Genomic DNA, 16,349 nt, shown 5'->3' on the forward strand with positions numbered 1-16,349 from the left:
GTTAGAAAGGAAGCAGAGAGGCCGGGACCCACGTGCTGTGCTGGTGATTCTGAAAAACAGTGTCACAGCTGTGGGAGGGGATGAAGCTTCCTAAAAAATTGAGGCTAGAAATGAATACATGCTCACCAATGTGTATCCAAGCACTCTCAAATGGAAGCAAAACACATGTCAATCAGGAGGAGAAAAAATAAATAAACTTTGGAACATATACACAATGAAATACTTTGCAACATTCAAAATAACGATGGATCTGCAAAACAGCACATAACATAGATCAATTCGAAGTACAATATACTGAGAGAAATTGGAGTTATAAAATGACAAGTATTGCATTGAAAAAAGTCAAGAACAGGGTTTGACATTAACATAAACATTATTTGAGAGTTCCTGGGGCTGGGAGTTACAGGGAGAGGAAATCAGTGGCTAAAAGGCAGACAGGTTACATTGGTTGAAGGAGAAGGCAGAAAACACTAAGTGCACTGCTGTGGAAAAAAGGCAGAGACAGGGGAAAGGATGGGGACATTGGTAAAGGCTAAAAGCAACAGAGGCAGATAATGTTGTATATAGAATATTGCAATTGTGTTGAGCTATGCTATGGGTAGATGCTAAAAAACATATTTAGACTGGACAGACATAGAAGGGAGATTTGGTGTACAGTCATGGATACTTATAATTTGATAGAGGGTGTACTTATATGTGTATTCTCCTGTGTTGAATAGATATTCAAAAAAAGAACATATTTAGGGGCACTAAAGAACATATTTAGGGGCATGAAGATGGTAGAGCACACAGGAAGCAAAATTATGACTACTTCTTTGACATAACAAACCCATGAGAGAATGAGTTCCTGGGCCTGGAGGACCAGGATCATAGCCTCTAACAACATTAACATCTATTGGCATAACATAGTTTACATTGAGTGAGTACTGATCGGGTTCTTGAAGCTCCTGAGCAGCCATCCTAAGTGCAAACATTGCTCTTTCCCAGTCTCATAGGAAGAAGAGTGATGAAAATCAAAGATATGGAAACAGTCCAGTGAACCATGCACTTCAGTTTCTATGACCTTGAAACCAGAAGAATTAAGTGGTGCATGTATACCACAATCAATTTCTGTGAAAAGAATTATGCTAGAAGGTCCTGCAATGTTGAAGTTTTGCAATGTAGAACAAAACTGCAAATCATAAAATTGCCTGGCTTACTTACCAGGAAGTGATGGATGAGGCTCTCAAGACCGTGACCCTCAGTCACATTTCAGGATAAGACCTGAACTCATTTCTGTGAAAGAATAATCAGCCATTGAAGGTCAGAGGTGCAGCATTTACCCAAAGACAAGGTTCAGAAGACAAGGAAATACGCAGGTAAGAAATCAAGGAAAACAAAAAAGCTGAATATCTGATGCATTGAGGGGATTGAAGAGGATGACTTTGGTGTGTATCAACAGTTGAAATTAAAACTAATTATCTGCTTTGTAAAACTCCACCCAACACAGTAAACAGCTGAAAAAACAGCAACAAAGAAGCAAAATTAAAGTGTGTCTATAAGGGAAAGGAAATTGTTATTACCACTCAAGCAAGAATACAAATATTAACTATCATTTTCAAAGATCCGTACCCTTCCTGACTTGACCAAACTGAGATGTTAATTTGGTATTCTTGTATATTTTTAATGATTTGAAAATAGATAAATCTTTTTTAATTTCAAGCGAGGTTTATTTTTTTAATTGCTATAAATAATGACGTTATGTTTTGTTGCAAAGCCGAGTAGAGAAATATCTCAGGCTGAGTTCTCTAGTAAAGACAAATTAATGAAGGGGCTTTTCTGAGGAGGCTTAACACAGTTTGTGGAAATATAGAATTAAAAGGTATTAGAAGATTTCTGCTGAATTTTTGAAATCTTTTAAGTGTATGAGGGGATTTCAAACAAAAAATCATAGAAAAATGACATGAAAATAATTGCGTGAGTTTCAATATTTTGGCATCTAAATAAATTCATTGCAACTTGATAAAATACTTATGAATAGGATCTAATTTGAGATGCCAGGGAAAAAACATTGATTTAACAGCTCCCATATAAGAGGAAGATGAATTGGGCTAAAATTGAAACAAGAATGAATATCAAATTTAAGAGGAAGCTTGCGTGGAAGAATGATGGACTCACTGATGCTTTCCTAAAAGTTATTGGGATAATGGCCCAAATAAATCATCGGTTTTCACCTGGATAGCTCATTTAAGAAGAGAGAACACAATGTTGAAGGAGGGAAGTATTCTATCCACATCAATTTGTGTGGAAGCAATTAATGTTGTTTGTACTCTAATTGAGAAGGATTGATGATTAAAAGAAGAAACAATTGTCAATAACTGCCAAAGACATCTCAATTGATTCAATTTAACTGTTATACATGTGCGTATATATAACATACATATAATTTTGTAATTTGACTCTAAAGAGAGAGAGAAACAAAGACAGAATCAGATGCAGCGAAGAGAGAAAGATTTATCTTAAGGAAATAAAGAAAAAGGCAGAAAAGAGAGAAAGATTTATCTTAAGGAAATAAAGAAAAAGGCACATGCATTTCTTGGAGGCTTCTCATGGTTCCCATTGCTTTAGGGGCTGATGAATACAAGAATGTAAAGCAATATAGCAGACTGCTGATTCGGAAGGCTTATAGACACAAGATTGGCAGACTGTTGGTTCACAATCTTCAGAGACTAACATTCCCCAAATCAGCAATATAGCAAGTTGCTGGCTCAAGTCTATAGAAGTGGAGATTAGATGATAACTGAGCTAGTTAAGGTTTATTGTGCCAACCTAACCTATAAACACATGTGGGATTAATTGAAGGGTGGAGAGCTAAATGGCTCAGTGAGCCTAGCCTTTCTAGTTCTCAGGTCTCTTGCTTTCTGATGACCAGGGTGTAGCTGTCTTAGCCAGTTCCCTGCTTCAGCTGGCAAGGCTCACTTCCTGCAAGAGATCTGTGAAGAGAAGCCACCTGGACCTACCCTGATGCAGCCCTGGGTGCTGAAGCAGCCTTGTGGAGAGCCCTGCCAGAGCTGAGACACTTACACGCTCACTGATTTGGCTTTCCTCCTGCAGCCGGTGCCATCGCATGTGTTTTGTGAGACTGAGGAGGACTTTGTAGATTGGTGCCAGACATAAGGACTAATGTTGGACTTGTGGCCTTGGGCAGCACTGGGTTCGGAAGGTTTCTTAATGCACACTTACCGTTTATATAAACCTCTCTCTTATACATGTGAGTTTCTGTGAATTTGTTTCCCTAGTTTACCGACACTAACACTTATAAACAAGTCAGATATGGACTCCAGTTCTCATCAAGGAAATGATCATATTATATTAAGTCGCAGCATTGAGTATACCATCCCAACTGCAAAACTATGGAGAATCATGGCCTAACTAAGTCAACACACAACCTTAACGATCACAAAGAATGTTAGAGGAGATGGCTTCCAGGAACTTCTATTTAACTATTAAATAATAAAGTTTTTTTGTTATGCAACATGGGATTCTGCTAGTTTAAGCATGATAAGTTTTCTGACCTAATCATCGGGAACTGAGGAACAGGCATAGTCATCCTGTGAAACCAAATTGGGGCAACTTAATTTATTATGTAATTCTATGAAATTTCACTTGGACTATTGAGTGTCAGAAGATTCAGAGTTTTCTCAAATCATAAATGGGATCTAATATATTTTCATTTTAAAAGCTCATAATTACTGTGATAGTTATTTAGACTTTGCAGAAAGCTAGAATACAGGCACTTGTCTGTGCTTTGACATACGGTGGTGACTAACATCTTGCTGTGATGCTGGAACATATGTCACTGGTATTTTTGATACCAGTACGGTCATCCATGTTGAACAGGTTACAGCAGAGCTTCCAGAAGAAAAATAGACTACAAAGAAAACCTTGTGAATTTCAGTAGAGCATTGATACTGAATATCTCATTCATGTACGAGTAGGACACAATGGCTGCCACAATGAGCTCACATAACAATTTTAAGGATGGTGCAAGGCTGGACAGTGTTTGGTTCTGCTGTACATAAAGTTGCTATGAATTTGAACCAACTTGGCATACCTCACCACTATATATATGTATATATATATTATATACATAATAGTATACATATATATTACATATACCTCTTTATTAAGTCCAGCATTTTGTTTTCTTAATTTTTGTGATTCCAACATTCCCATTTCTCAAATGATTTGGAATGCCATTACAACATATTGTATTTCTTTGGTATTACCCATCTGTAAGTATGTTCTACATTTCGTTAATGAGGAAATTATCTACAGAACTTATGGTTAAGATATGGTTTTCAAGTCACAGCTTTCACAGAAGCTTAGGCATTTTTATTCTCGAGGGTCTACTTATTTTCTGTCTTAAATACAATGGGTTCCTAGCTTCTAATCTGTCCTGGGTTTCCATTGAAGCTCTTTACCAATAAGTTTAATAAACAAAACATCTTCAAATGCTCAAAATAGCCAATTCTCTCCAAAATACCCGAGTAAGCATTCACTGTGAAATGCTCGTCTTAATTTTAAAATTTGCTTTTTTCTTAATGATTGAACATTCTAAAAATCCATTCCTGAAGAATATTGAACACATATATCCAATATAAGCAATACAATTCTATTGCTACACTATCTTTTTCTGATTATTCTTTGTCCCTGACCCATACTGAACTGACTCAAGTTCTGGGTCTAGATATAATAAAGGGAAAGTGTGGGTGCAGGGGAATCCTGTTTGCATAGTGGTTACATATTGAGAGACTAACATTGGTAAATAGTTACAATTTCAGAAAACCCCAGGGGGATTTCTGCACTCTTCTAGGGTCACTGTGAATCAGAATTTAGTCCATGGAAGTGTGTTTGTAATGTGTGTGGGTGCAGAGGTTATCTTTTTATGATCATTTATGTCTTCATAGGAAAATACCACTAGAATGAACTTGAAAAAATGGACATATTGTATGTTTCATATATCCTTCCAATAGTTTACTTCCTTTGTTTAGTAAAAAAATCTATTCAAGCATTCTGAGGGATAAATAATAAAAGTGTGTTCCCTACAGTTTTATAATTTATCTCTTATGTAGAGATGAGGTTTTCACCACAAGACTTGGAAACTGATAAATATATAACTGATAAATGGATACTCAAACATGGGATAATTCAAAGAATGTTGGGTCAAGTCATTATATTCAATTCCTTAGTCTATCACTAAGAGCCAAAGTGGTCCAGTTAAGTGGTCCGCTGCTGAACAAAGGTTTGGCAGTTCAAAGCTAGCAGCTACTTTCCAGGAGAAAGATGAGGCAGTTAGCTTCCTTAAAGAAAATGCTTTATCTATTGTGGTCAAATCAACTTCAAATCATACCAGTACAACACAGGAGACTTGCTACCTGGGGATTTCAAATTTGTTATATGCATGGAAACAAACTGCCACATCTTGCTCCCTTGGAGTAGTTAGTGAACTTGAAAGACTAATCTTACTGTCAGCATCTGCTACAGTCTTGAAAACAGCAATGGGCCCAGTGGGTGTTGGGCAGGGGGTGGAAGGATGCTGTCTCTCCTACTTTGTCCTCTAATCAAAATCCACTTAACAGCATTAGATCAGTTGGTTTGCGCATGCTATTTGCTGTTCATGGAACATGCAAACCTCTAGTGCACTTTACATTTCACTTTTATCCACTAGTTTGAAAACCCTTGGTGAGAAGGTAAATTCAACTAAATTTGGTGTTCAGGCTTTCATACGGACTTCCAGGGGGATTTGAAAACAATAAAAATAATGGAAAGCTGTAGACTCTGACTTTTACGGAGACTAGTTGGGGCTCCAAGGCAAAGTGGGACAGGTGCTAAGATGATAGACAGGTAGATGAAGAAATTATACAGGATAGATATTTGTATGCAACAGAAACTTCATTATACATCATTATAGAATGCCCCTTGCACCATCTACCACCCTCCACACAGTTATATATCACAATAACACTACCAAAAGATATTGTCTTTCTTAAAATAAACACAAGGAAAATGTATTATTATTTAAATTGGAACATTGTAGTCTTATTTATGTCTTACTGTTTCATCTTCTTCCATTATTTTCAGTTTTCATGTCTTTTGGCATTCATAATGTTTTCTTCAATATGTAAATAAAAATATATTCTCCATATTAAATGGTTTACTATCTATAAGTTTAAGAAAGATACTCATTGTTGACTTAAAAAAACATTAGTAATGAAACCATTCTGAAAGGACACTTTTATAAATAACTTATTTTAATTGTTTAAAAGTTTCCATTTTCATTTTTAGTTGGTTAAGTTTGTGCCATAGACAAAGTAGATTCTGGAATCTTTTTAAGAGTTTACTATTTTTTCCCTTCTCTTTCTTGTGGGATATATATATTTCATTGAGAGATAGTTCCTCTGATTCCTTAAGATTATTTTTATTTTTTATTATCTTTTCAAAAATTTTTTTTTTCTATGTCATCAGTTTGGGCTAAATATTGCCTATATGAGTGATTTTTAATGTGGCTGAAGCTCAGTTCACTTGTGAATATTTTAAAATATTCTGAGGACCTTAGTCCATACCCCCAAATCAATTAGAACAGATTATCCAATTGTGCTGCGTTGATGTTAGTTTAAAAGAAAAATCTCTTCACAAGGTATTTTAAGGTACTCTCATGATTGCTATCATGGAATAGACAGTACTGATTTCAAGAAGATATGGAATGATGTTCAGTTTCCTGTGAAAGATTAATGTTTTCAAACTGGGATAAAAAAAGGAAAATTTAGTAATACTAATTAATTTATCAGGGGCATATGAGATAGAAATCACATGTGTATGGGCATATCTCCAGTAAAAATATCTATTAAATTCAGTATAACATGTTCAGTCTGACATGCCTTAAGATGCATTGTGAGCATTGTATGAAGGGAGCTTACAAAAGTTTGTGGTAAGCACACTAGGAAGAAAGGCCTGACCATCTATATTGGGAAATCAACTAATGAAAACCTATGGTTCCCAAAGGTCAAGTCTAGAACAGATCATGGTGATGGGATAAGACTGCACTGTTTTTTCTATTGTTCATGAGATCATCATGATTCGGCCACAGCCTCAATGATATTTAACAGCAGCAATGATAGTTTGGGACATCCTTAAAGAAATCAATTACTGATTGGTGTGTTACTATATACTGCTGATGTGATTCGAGCCTACTGACCCCAGAGGACAAATCAGAATGACCCCACAGGGCTGTGTAGACTGTATAGGAGCAGACCTCATGGCTTCCTCCCACAGAGTGCTTAAGGATGAATTGGTACATTTGTAAATTTTTAATGAGTTTTCTAGATATATTTGAAATTCCAATTGTATGGATTAATTTTTGAATAATTAATATATTAATTTTCTTTCCTTTGAATCCATTTAATTATAGTGTTATCAATATAGACTATGCGAGACTTTCCCATGAGATTAGCAGGGTTTAAAAGAGTAATTGTAAAATTTTGTAATATACTGCCACTCTACATGTTCAAATAATAGATCTCTACATGTTTCTTTTCAAACAAACATTTAAAGTATTCAGTCTCATAGTTTATTACAATCATATACCACAAAACTTGTACATTGCTTTAACAGGCTTAAAAATTTTGAAATGACCATTTTTATATTCAATAGCCTAAAGGAATATTCTTTTTAAAATGAATATTCTTTTAATATAAATCAGTTGTATGTTTGCTTAAATATTTTTAAAATATTCTTTAATTATAATGTAAACTTATCATCGATTTTGTAATGGTATTTTCTTTCTCCTCATGAAAAATTTCCTGAATATTTTATAATTTGCTGTCTTAAACACTGAACCATCTTGGGAAATAAAATACGTGGAAAAATAATTTACTATAAAGATTTTTCATGTCATTATGATCACAGTATTTCTAATAAAAGAATCAAAATACTGAATGTAAAGAATAATATAATGGTTAAGATAAACTTTTTTAATAACTGATAATTTTGGTAATATATAGAATCTAAATCATATATTTTAGTCCCTTTTATTAATATTGACAGGCTTAATTTTTCATTATATATAGTACAGTTCCTGTGTTATCTATTCTTATATATCCCCTTTAAGAAAATATAAAAATATGCTTATTCAATCAATCTTTTAGCAACCTTAACAATATTTTTAGTGATGCAAGCCAATAGCTTGACTGTGATGAGATCAATACATGTCAACCATCTATTTATATTACTTTAGAATTAAGCCCAGAGATCATTTTGTTGGACGATAATATACGATGACCACTCCTCTTACTAGTAACGGAAAGCATATTTCAGGAAAATAAAAGAAAAGATAAAAACCTGGCTTCTCATTAATAAAATGAACATGGTAGCTATGTTAGCCCTCATGGTGTAGTGATTAAACACTGAGCTGGGATCCACAAGGTAAGCAGTTTGAAACCATCAGCTACTCCACAGGAGAAAGACAGGATTTTCTACTCCTGTAAACCATAACAGTCTCGGAAACCAAGATGGGCAAGTCCATCCTGCCCGATAAGATCCCTATGCGTAGGCATTGGCTTGATGGTGGTGATTTTGGTTTGTTTGTTAATAGACCACTGAGATACTTACTCAAAGGATGCTAGTGCTATGAAGTTGGGGTAATGCGGTTATTAGATTTCTGGTGTAGTATACCTTGGTTTCTGCTTTGCAATGCTGAAAGATTTCACATGGCAGAAGCACTTTTGTAAACCCAAGTGACAGGTCTGAGCATGCACAGTTCTAGATTTTCCCATAGGTCTCTAATAAGTGTGCCTGATTTCTTTCCTACCCCTTTATTGTGGCATGAGCAGCTAATTTCCGCTAGCGCAGGCATTTGGGAAGACAAACCCCTTTGTGGGGAATAGAAGTTGTCTCCCCCAAATATATGCCACACTTCGCTGCTTGCTACATGTGGCGAATGACCATATACTTGGAGGTCAACAGAAGTAGGTCATTCTCCCTAAAGGTTATCAGCCATCCAGAGGAAGCAGACACCACTGTTTATACCACAGTAAGTAGGGCCCACTCCCTTCTGATAAGGGGAGTAATAGATTGTTTCCCTGGAGGAGAGCCCAGGGTAGGTCAAGTCCACTCAATGGTGATCAAGGTTAGGCCACCATCATAAATCTGGGGTCTGCCCTTATTGTCACATATATACCCTTAGTCCCTGCCCTTCCTACTACATGCACCCCTAGTTCATCCCCTTCCTATCAAGCTCATGCCTGTTGTACAGCCCCTTCCTGTGAGGTGTGTGGTTACCTGTACTCACACCCTCTAAGTAGATAGAAAGCTTGGTTAACAATAAATTTACCCACCTCGCCTCGCTTCCTGTCCTCGGCCCACATTGTGCGCAGACCTGGCTGTTGAGATCATGGCCATCCAGGAGGTGAACATGCTACCATGAAATGTGTCTGGGTTCTATATTTGACTCTCTCTCCCATTTCTCTATAACATTATTATAATCTTTATATATCTCAACCGTACAATTGAGCTTACTGAACTCATGATTAATTGTGGGGGGCTGGCCTTTCCCCCACACCCCCTCTTTGTCCCTATCTAGCTACCTTTCAAAGTGAAGTGAAATTACTTGGAATGGCCCTTTTATCTCTGTTTTTATAACTCCCATTAAACTGATAGAGTGTATGTGAAACAGATGTAGAGGGGTTGGTGAGAATTGCTTTGCCCTGGATATGTAACAGTGAACCTTCTCAGAATCAGAGAGAATCTCGTGGCGACCAAGAAAGAAGAATCACCAGTGGGAGATGTGTGAGGTCCCTACTGGAAGTGGCAGATGCAGCAGAGGCACTTGATGTTAGGTAAACTGAGGCACGAAACGAGAAGAGATGGACCATACTTGCCAAGGACTAATTAAAAATCAGGCTTTATTGGGGACAAGCGGACGACAGCCTACAGTAAAGTGAAGCTGTGGAAGCCACGCCCCGGGGAGCACTTGGTTTTTTTATACCCCCCTTACCCCCCCCCCCCAGTTGAAGCTTCTGGAGAGTTAGTTATTTTCCACTGATGTAAGGTGCGGTCTTGCTCAGTGGGGTGTACATGATGGTTTGCTCATTGTACCATGTCAGCCTGTCTGGTTTAAGGAACAATAGAATGGGCAGTCTGTGATTTGAGAGGGTACAGTTGTTCGTAGAATCAGCCCATCTCTGGGAAACTCAGTCTGGGGGAAGGGTGTCCATGCTTTTACCAGACACTTGAAGGCGAGGCACTGAGACCATAGGCAGCAGAGAGGAGCAGCCACGAAATTTCGGATAGAGCAGTGGTCTACTCTTTGGCGCATGAAGGCAGAGGCTGAGGAAGCTCTCAACTGAGAGGTCAAAAGTCACAGAGAGATACTTGCCAGCATGGTAGAGAAGAGGTGCTATAGACAAAAGAACTGTATGCTTACTATTTTATAACCTGTCAGCTTCCCTAATGAAGGCCCATAACTATGCGTATTACATATGATGCAATGATTGTAAAGAATGAACAAACCCAGCAGGGAAATAGAGTGCAAAGAGCGAAATGGTTTCTGTAAAACAGGATAAAGATGAAGGGCTTGTGTCAGTCAGCCTTGGGCTAGTTTGGGGCTGGCTATGGACTTGGGTTTTCCTTCTTTGTTTATCCAAAGGAAGTAAAATATGGCCCCAGGTCATTTCCTCAATTGGAATTAAGAGTAAGATTTTTTACACTGACTCCAGATTCATAGAAGGATGGATTTTGGTAGGATTAGATAGAAAAGGGGAGGTGAAGTGAAAATTTGGATCCTCAGATTGCTTTTGTTGTAGAGACTAAAATAATGTCAGAGGCATTCAACTGAAACTGATGGAAGATGAGTTGTTCCTGGAGTGCCCCTGGGCACTGTTGGAACTGATGGAAGGCAAGGAGCTTCTAGAGGCCAAAGGCCATGTGCATTCGAATTGGACCATCCTGGAAGGAGAAGGGAAACTTCAATTTAAGTGTTTTTAGAAAAGGTTATGCGTTTGTGATTATATGGTCAACTAGCTACATTATGGAACTTGCTTTCTTCTACCTTGTATTATGAAGTAGACATACATAAGTAATAAAAGTGAAATTTAGGAATTATGATCAAGAGATATTGCAAGCTCAATGTAGCCTATTTTTGTGGGGGCTTGGGAAAAGGGTCTTTTGGAAATAATTGCCTTCAAGAAAAAAAAGTTTTTGAAAAACTGCCTCAGACTGAGGTAAGGCCACCCATAGAGAAGTTGTTTCCTGTTTCCCAGGTGCACAAATAAAGAAGTGTGGGAGACCCATTCAAATGACCACCTGACCTGAGGACAGATGCCAGACTATGTCTCGGTGTTCATCCTTATTTCAGTGGCCTCATACAATAGTTATGCTTTTGAGATCTACTAACTGTACTCAACATAACACTCTTAGTCCCCTCCACGTCCTTGGTGCTTTCTGGTTGCATCAATATTTTTAGTGATGCACAGCGTTCCATTGTGTTTATTTATATCAAGGTTCCTTTGTCCATTCTCCTACCGCTGAGCTTTCAAGTGTTTCCAATTTCCTGCTACTAATTTTGAACAGTGCAACAATGAAAATGAGAATGCCTGTATATTACTGTACACAATCGAGGATAAGCCAACCCGAATATCAGCCAAGGTGCCTCATTTTACCACAAAACTGCATTTAAAATATGCTGAAAAACTTGTCTTATACATAACTACATACAGTATGTCTCTTTCCACTTAGGATTTATACCTAACAGAGAGGTTGCTGGATCTATAGAATTTCTATTTCCAGTTGTTTGAGGAATAAACATATCATTGTCCACAATGGTGGTGCATATAAACACAGATCCACTGTCAGTGAATGAGACTTCCAATTTCTCTCCAGTGTTCAGTGTTTTCTCTCTCTGTTTTTATTTTTAGTGGGATGTTGTAGTCTGTTTAAGGGGACAGGTCAATCATTGTTTCACTGTGCGTGTCTCAGATGGACAATGGCTATGAGGATTTTTTCATGCACTTGTCTACCATTTGAATGTCATTTATAGAGGACCATCTATTCATGTCACTTAACTTTGTAAGGACGCACTACATGTATTAGATTCTAATAAGCTTTCTTTCAAATGTGTACTTTCCTTTTTTCACTCATATTTTACATTGTATATCATTGGCTAAATTAATGATACTATGATTAAAAATACCAAACTACCTATATTTTTTCTCAAGACACTGATAGTTCTACTTCTAAAGTAGTTGAGGGTGTGGGGTGCATTTATAAACCTTAGATATATAAATGGATTTTGAGCTCAAACTTAAGAGTAAGACCTAATTTAAGAACAATTAGATTAGTTTTTATGAATGGGCTCTGCCCCATATTTATCCTTATGAAGTTATCATTGAAGATAGGGGTGTTATAGTAATGTCTTGGAAGGAACCAGATTTTGCTTGGGAATCAGAAAGCCTGTGTGATCCAAATATTGGACATAATAAAATCCAAGATCAGAGAAGGGAATGATATTAGAGTTTTGATTCTCAGCACCTGTTTTGCAGAGGCTATGGGTGACAGTGAAAGCCCAAAATCCATTTACAAAGCCCTTACATGGATTAGATCTCTATTGAGTCCCATGATATCATCTAGGGTTCACAATCTGGGCCCATCTGAGATGACTCCTTTCTAGGATTGAACGTTAAAGAGAGCTTGTGAGCAGACTAGTATACTCAGACTAGTATACTTGCTATGTTGAATACCTGTGTTCACTTATTACTTAGAAGTGGGGGGGATACAGTAACAAAGAGACCAGCTAATTTCTGTCGTATTCTATTGGACCAAATGACTTAGTCCACTGAGACTAGAGAAGAGAGGACAGAGAAAGACCTGTCTGGTCTGAAGTTTACAGAGTAATGCTGGGTTAATAGACATGACCTAGCTCACAGGGGTGGTAGTCATGAGTGTGTTAATGGACCAGCTAGCATGAAGTGTAGGGTCCTGTGAATGCCAAAGTTTGTTCCTGGACCCCATTTTATTGAATTTGGATGGATAGGGCTGAGTTGACCAGACCATGACTGAGCATAAAGAGAAAGTTATTTGACATGTGAAGTAGTATTCATTGCTGCAGTTTGATAGATGGCCTGCTCTGATCTAGACTTTGCTTACAGATACAGGTTCTCAAGGCTCCAATAAGAAATTAATTTCCTTCAAATTAAAAATAATCCTTTGTGTTGTAGAAGGCAATTTCAATTCTGTTGATTTGTAATACAGGAGGGGAAGCCTGCCATTTGGAAATACACTTAATATGTATTGTGTAGATCCCAAAGGGAGAATATACCCAGTATTCCATAATCAGGCAAGTTTGACCTAGTTTCTATCTAGTCCTTGGTGACCTATAACCATGTACTATAGACAACTGGGATTTTAGACTCTGTTCTTTCATGAGTAGTACAGCCTCATAGGCTATACCAGAAGGATCTGATTTGGAGGCTCCACTAAATGAACCAAAATTTTTACCTTAAAAACACCTGTAGGAGATTAAAGGAACAGAAATATGCCCTTGGATTTAAGTCTGAAATTTCATAATGTGAGAAGAAGCAGATGCCTACTATTATAAGGTTATTGATTTTGAAGTTATGGATTTTGGTTCACATTTCTTGCTTTGAAGGTGCCCATTAAATGGAAATTTCATACTACCATATATTTGCTATTGTCACACTGCCTTGGCTTTTTTATTACATATGCTAGTTAACCAAGCATAAGTCTTACCTTTATGAATGAGCATTACTGAAAGTTTTAACTAATCTCCAAATTTCATTATTTGCATAAATGGCATACAGTCACTTAGTTTTGAATCTATGCAAATGTAACAATCCATGTACATTTTTCCAAAAGTTTTTCTATGCATGTATACTTTTCTTTGCTGGACAGTATCTTAAATTCTATACTTTTGGCTAAATTAATGAACATAATAATAAAATGATCATATTTTCCATGACGATTATTGAAAATGTTAATGACATACATACACAATAAATATATGGATGTGTTTTGAAGAGCACATTTAATCCTAATCCTAATATAAGAACATCTAAGAACATGCCTCTATTCCATATTTGCCCCAGGAAGACATGAATGAAGTTATGGTTGTTATAGCAAAGTGAAGTGAAGGAATCAGATTGTGCCCAGCTATCAGAAATAATAGTGTCTGGGGCCTATGGCCTCATCTTATAACTATCAACCATCTAAGAGAGGTGTCATTGAGTCCACAAGGAAGAAGCACACCCGCCTATGTGATCCAAGAATTGTAAATAATAAAATCAAAAGCAGGGGAAGAAAACTGTATTAGAGCGTGAATTCTCAATACTTGGATGTGAAGGCAGGGATGATAGTAAAAGCCGAAATCTCTCTGCAGCCTCCCAACATGGATTAACCCTCCATAAAATTCCCTCTGACCAGTGACCAGGGATGGAAAGAACTTGCTAGTAGACAGAGTCTATTTGAAAGTTGACTAACGCAGATGTAGCTAGGTTAGAATTTAACACAATATCATATGTTCTCCCTGTGGATCCATTTTAATTTGTGCTATTTTAGATGATTATTTCTGCTTTCCTCTTGATTGAGGTTTTTGTTTCATTTCTTTACTCATGTTTGCATTTTTTGTGTGTTATATTTTTCTTTCTATAAATTTCAGGATAGGTAAATCTGTAGACGTTGTAACTGTATTAATAGTATCCTGAGATTATTTCAGGGGAAATTAGGAGCTACTAATAATGAGTACAAGAAAGAAGAACAAGGTCTGACGAACAATCATGTTAATGATGGCATGCTCTCTTAAACATGCTTAAATTATTGAATTGTACGGGGTGTCAATTATATGTTAATAAAACTGCTAATTTTTAAAAGATCGCACTTATCTCCTCCAAGGACTGGATTAACAGGGAAGAAGGAGTTAAAAATTGGATATCCAAAATAAGGGAGTGATAAATGCATGGGGTTGCTGTCTTACAAACTTTCTTGAATGTATTTTGTCTCAAAATGAGTGGGAAAGTGGGGATCCCCACTGAATCCTGGTATACAGAGAAGAACGAGAGGGGGAGCTGTTTATAATATTTTATGACTCAGTTTTGAGAGAATGTTAATTGATTTAATTGTGATTGTAAAAGTTATAGTTGTAGAAAATGTAAGTGAAAGAGAGGGGAGTGAATTCTGCATGTGTAAAAGGAACAATGGCTAAAAGATCCAGAGAGTAGACTGTGGGGTTATAGAATTGTCTGGTATGACTCTTCTATCCATATGCCTTGTGGTCTTATCCATAGTGATACTATACTTTGTAACTCCCAGCAAATGCTTGGGTGGGGTCATATACATAATGTGTAGAAGAATCTCACTCAAGGACTGGTCAATTTTGCCATCACACAAGTTATATAAATGTGAGCCACGTCAAAGGAGGAACAGGGAAGTCAACCACCATCAAGGGAGAAGAGCCATTGAAAGAACACATTTGAGATCCCTGCTTTAAGTGGTAGCGGTATCAGAGGCACCAGAGACCACAGCATGAAGACTATGAGACAGAGCAGGGGAGAGCAACGCCTAGACTGGGGAGATAGAGTGGCAGGTGGGCTTCCTGAAGTCAAAAGACATAGATCCTTCCTGTTTTGTAACAGTTAGCTTCCTTAATAAGCCCCCATAATAATGAATGTTTTCTGTGAGGACAATGGGAACAAAGTATCAAACTCAGTAGAGAAGTAGGGTGCTGTGGGAGGAATGTTTGGTACCAGAATAAAGGAGAGTAGTGTGTGAGACACGGTGTACCTGTACCTTTTAACAATTGGCCTTGGGCTGTAACAGAGTTGGAATCTCCTCCCTATTGAAACCGAAGAGGTCAGATATCCCCCTGTCATTGCATTAGTTCCATAGAACATTTATTTTTCCCCAACGGTTGTCAGCTGTCCAGGCTAACACAATGCCTAGGACAGGGTTACACTGTTGGAAGAGCAAGGGCTGCCAGTGAGGTCTGGCTCCACGCCCTGTTTTCGTGTTGTGGTCGCATAGCCTCTGGGCAGCATTTTGCACCTTTGAGAGTGGAGTGACTCCTCCTGTGGAGTTGGTCCTAGTCTGGATGCAAACATTACAAAAAAAAAAAAAAGAACATTTATTTTTATGAGTGTTTCTCATACAAATTGTTATCGATGGATTCGCCCTTTGTTTTGCTGATTCTTTCCTCCTCCCATTCAAATATATACTTTCTCTTGATATTTTATTCTTAGTCCCAATTTCTATTAAGATGTTCTTTCTACCTGTTTGTTATTTGTCTACTTCTTCACATTTTTCTG

At 37.3% G+C, this 16,349-nt stretch overlaps 1 non-coding gene across 1 annotated transcript; it reads left to right on the plus strand.

Moving 5' to 3' along the window:
* Positions 1-15,947: 15,947 nt before the first annotated feature.
* Positions 15,948-16,146, plus strand: LOC142461970 (small nucleolar RNA SNORA74). Its single transcript, XR_012787126.1, has one exon. It is a non-coding gene; the product is annotated as a small nucleolar RNA SNORA74 (small nucleolar RNA).
* Positions 16,147-16,349: the final 203 nt, after the last annotated feature.

Source organism: Tenrec ecaudatus, chromosome 11, assembly GCF_050624435.1.
Source record: "Tenrec ecaudatus isolate mTenEca1 chromosome 11, mTenEca1.hap1, whole genome shotgun sequence".
NCBI classification, from domain to species: Eukaryota; Metazoa; Chordata; class Mammalia; order Afrosoricida; family Tenrecidae; genus Tenrec; species Tenrec ecaudatus.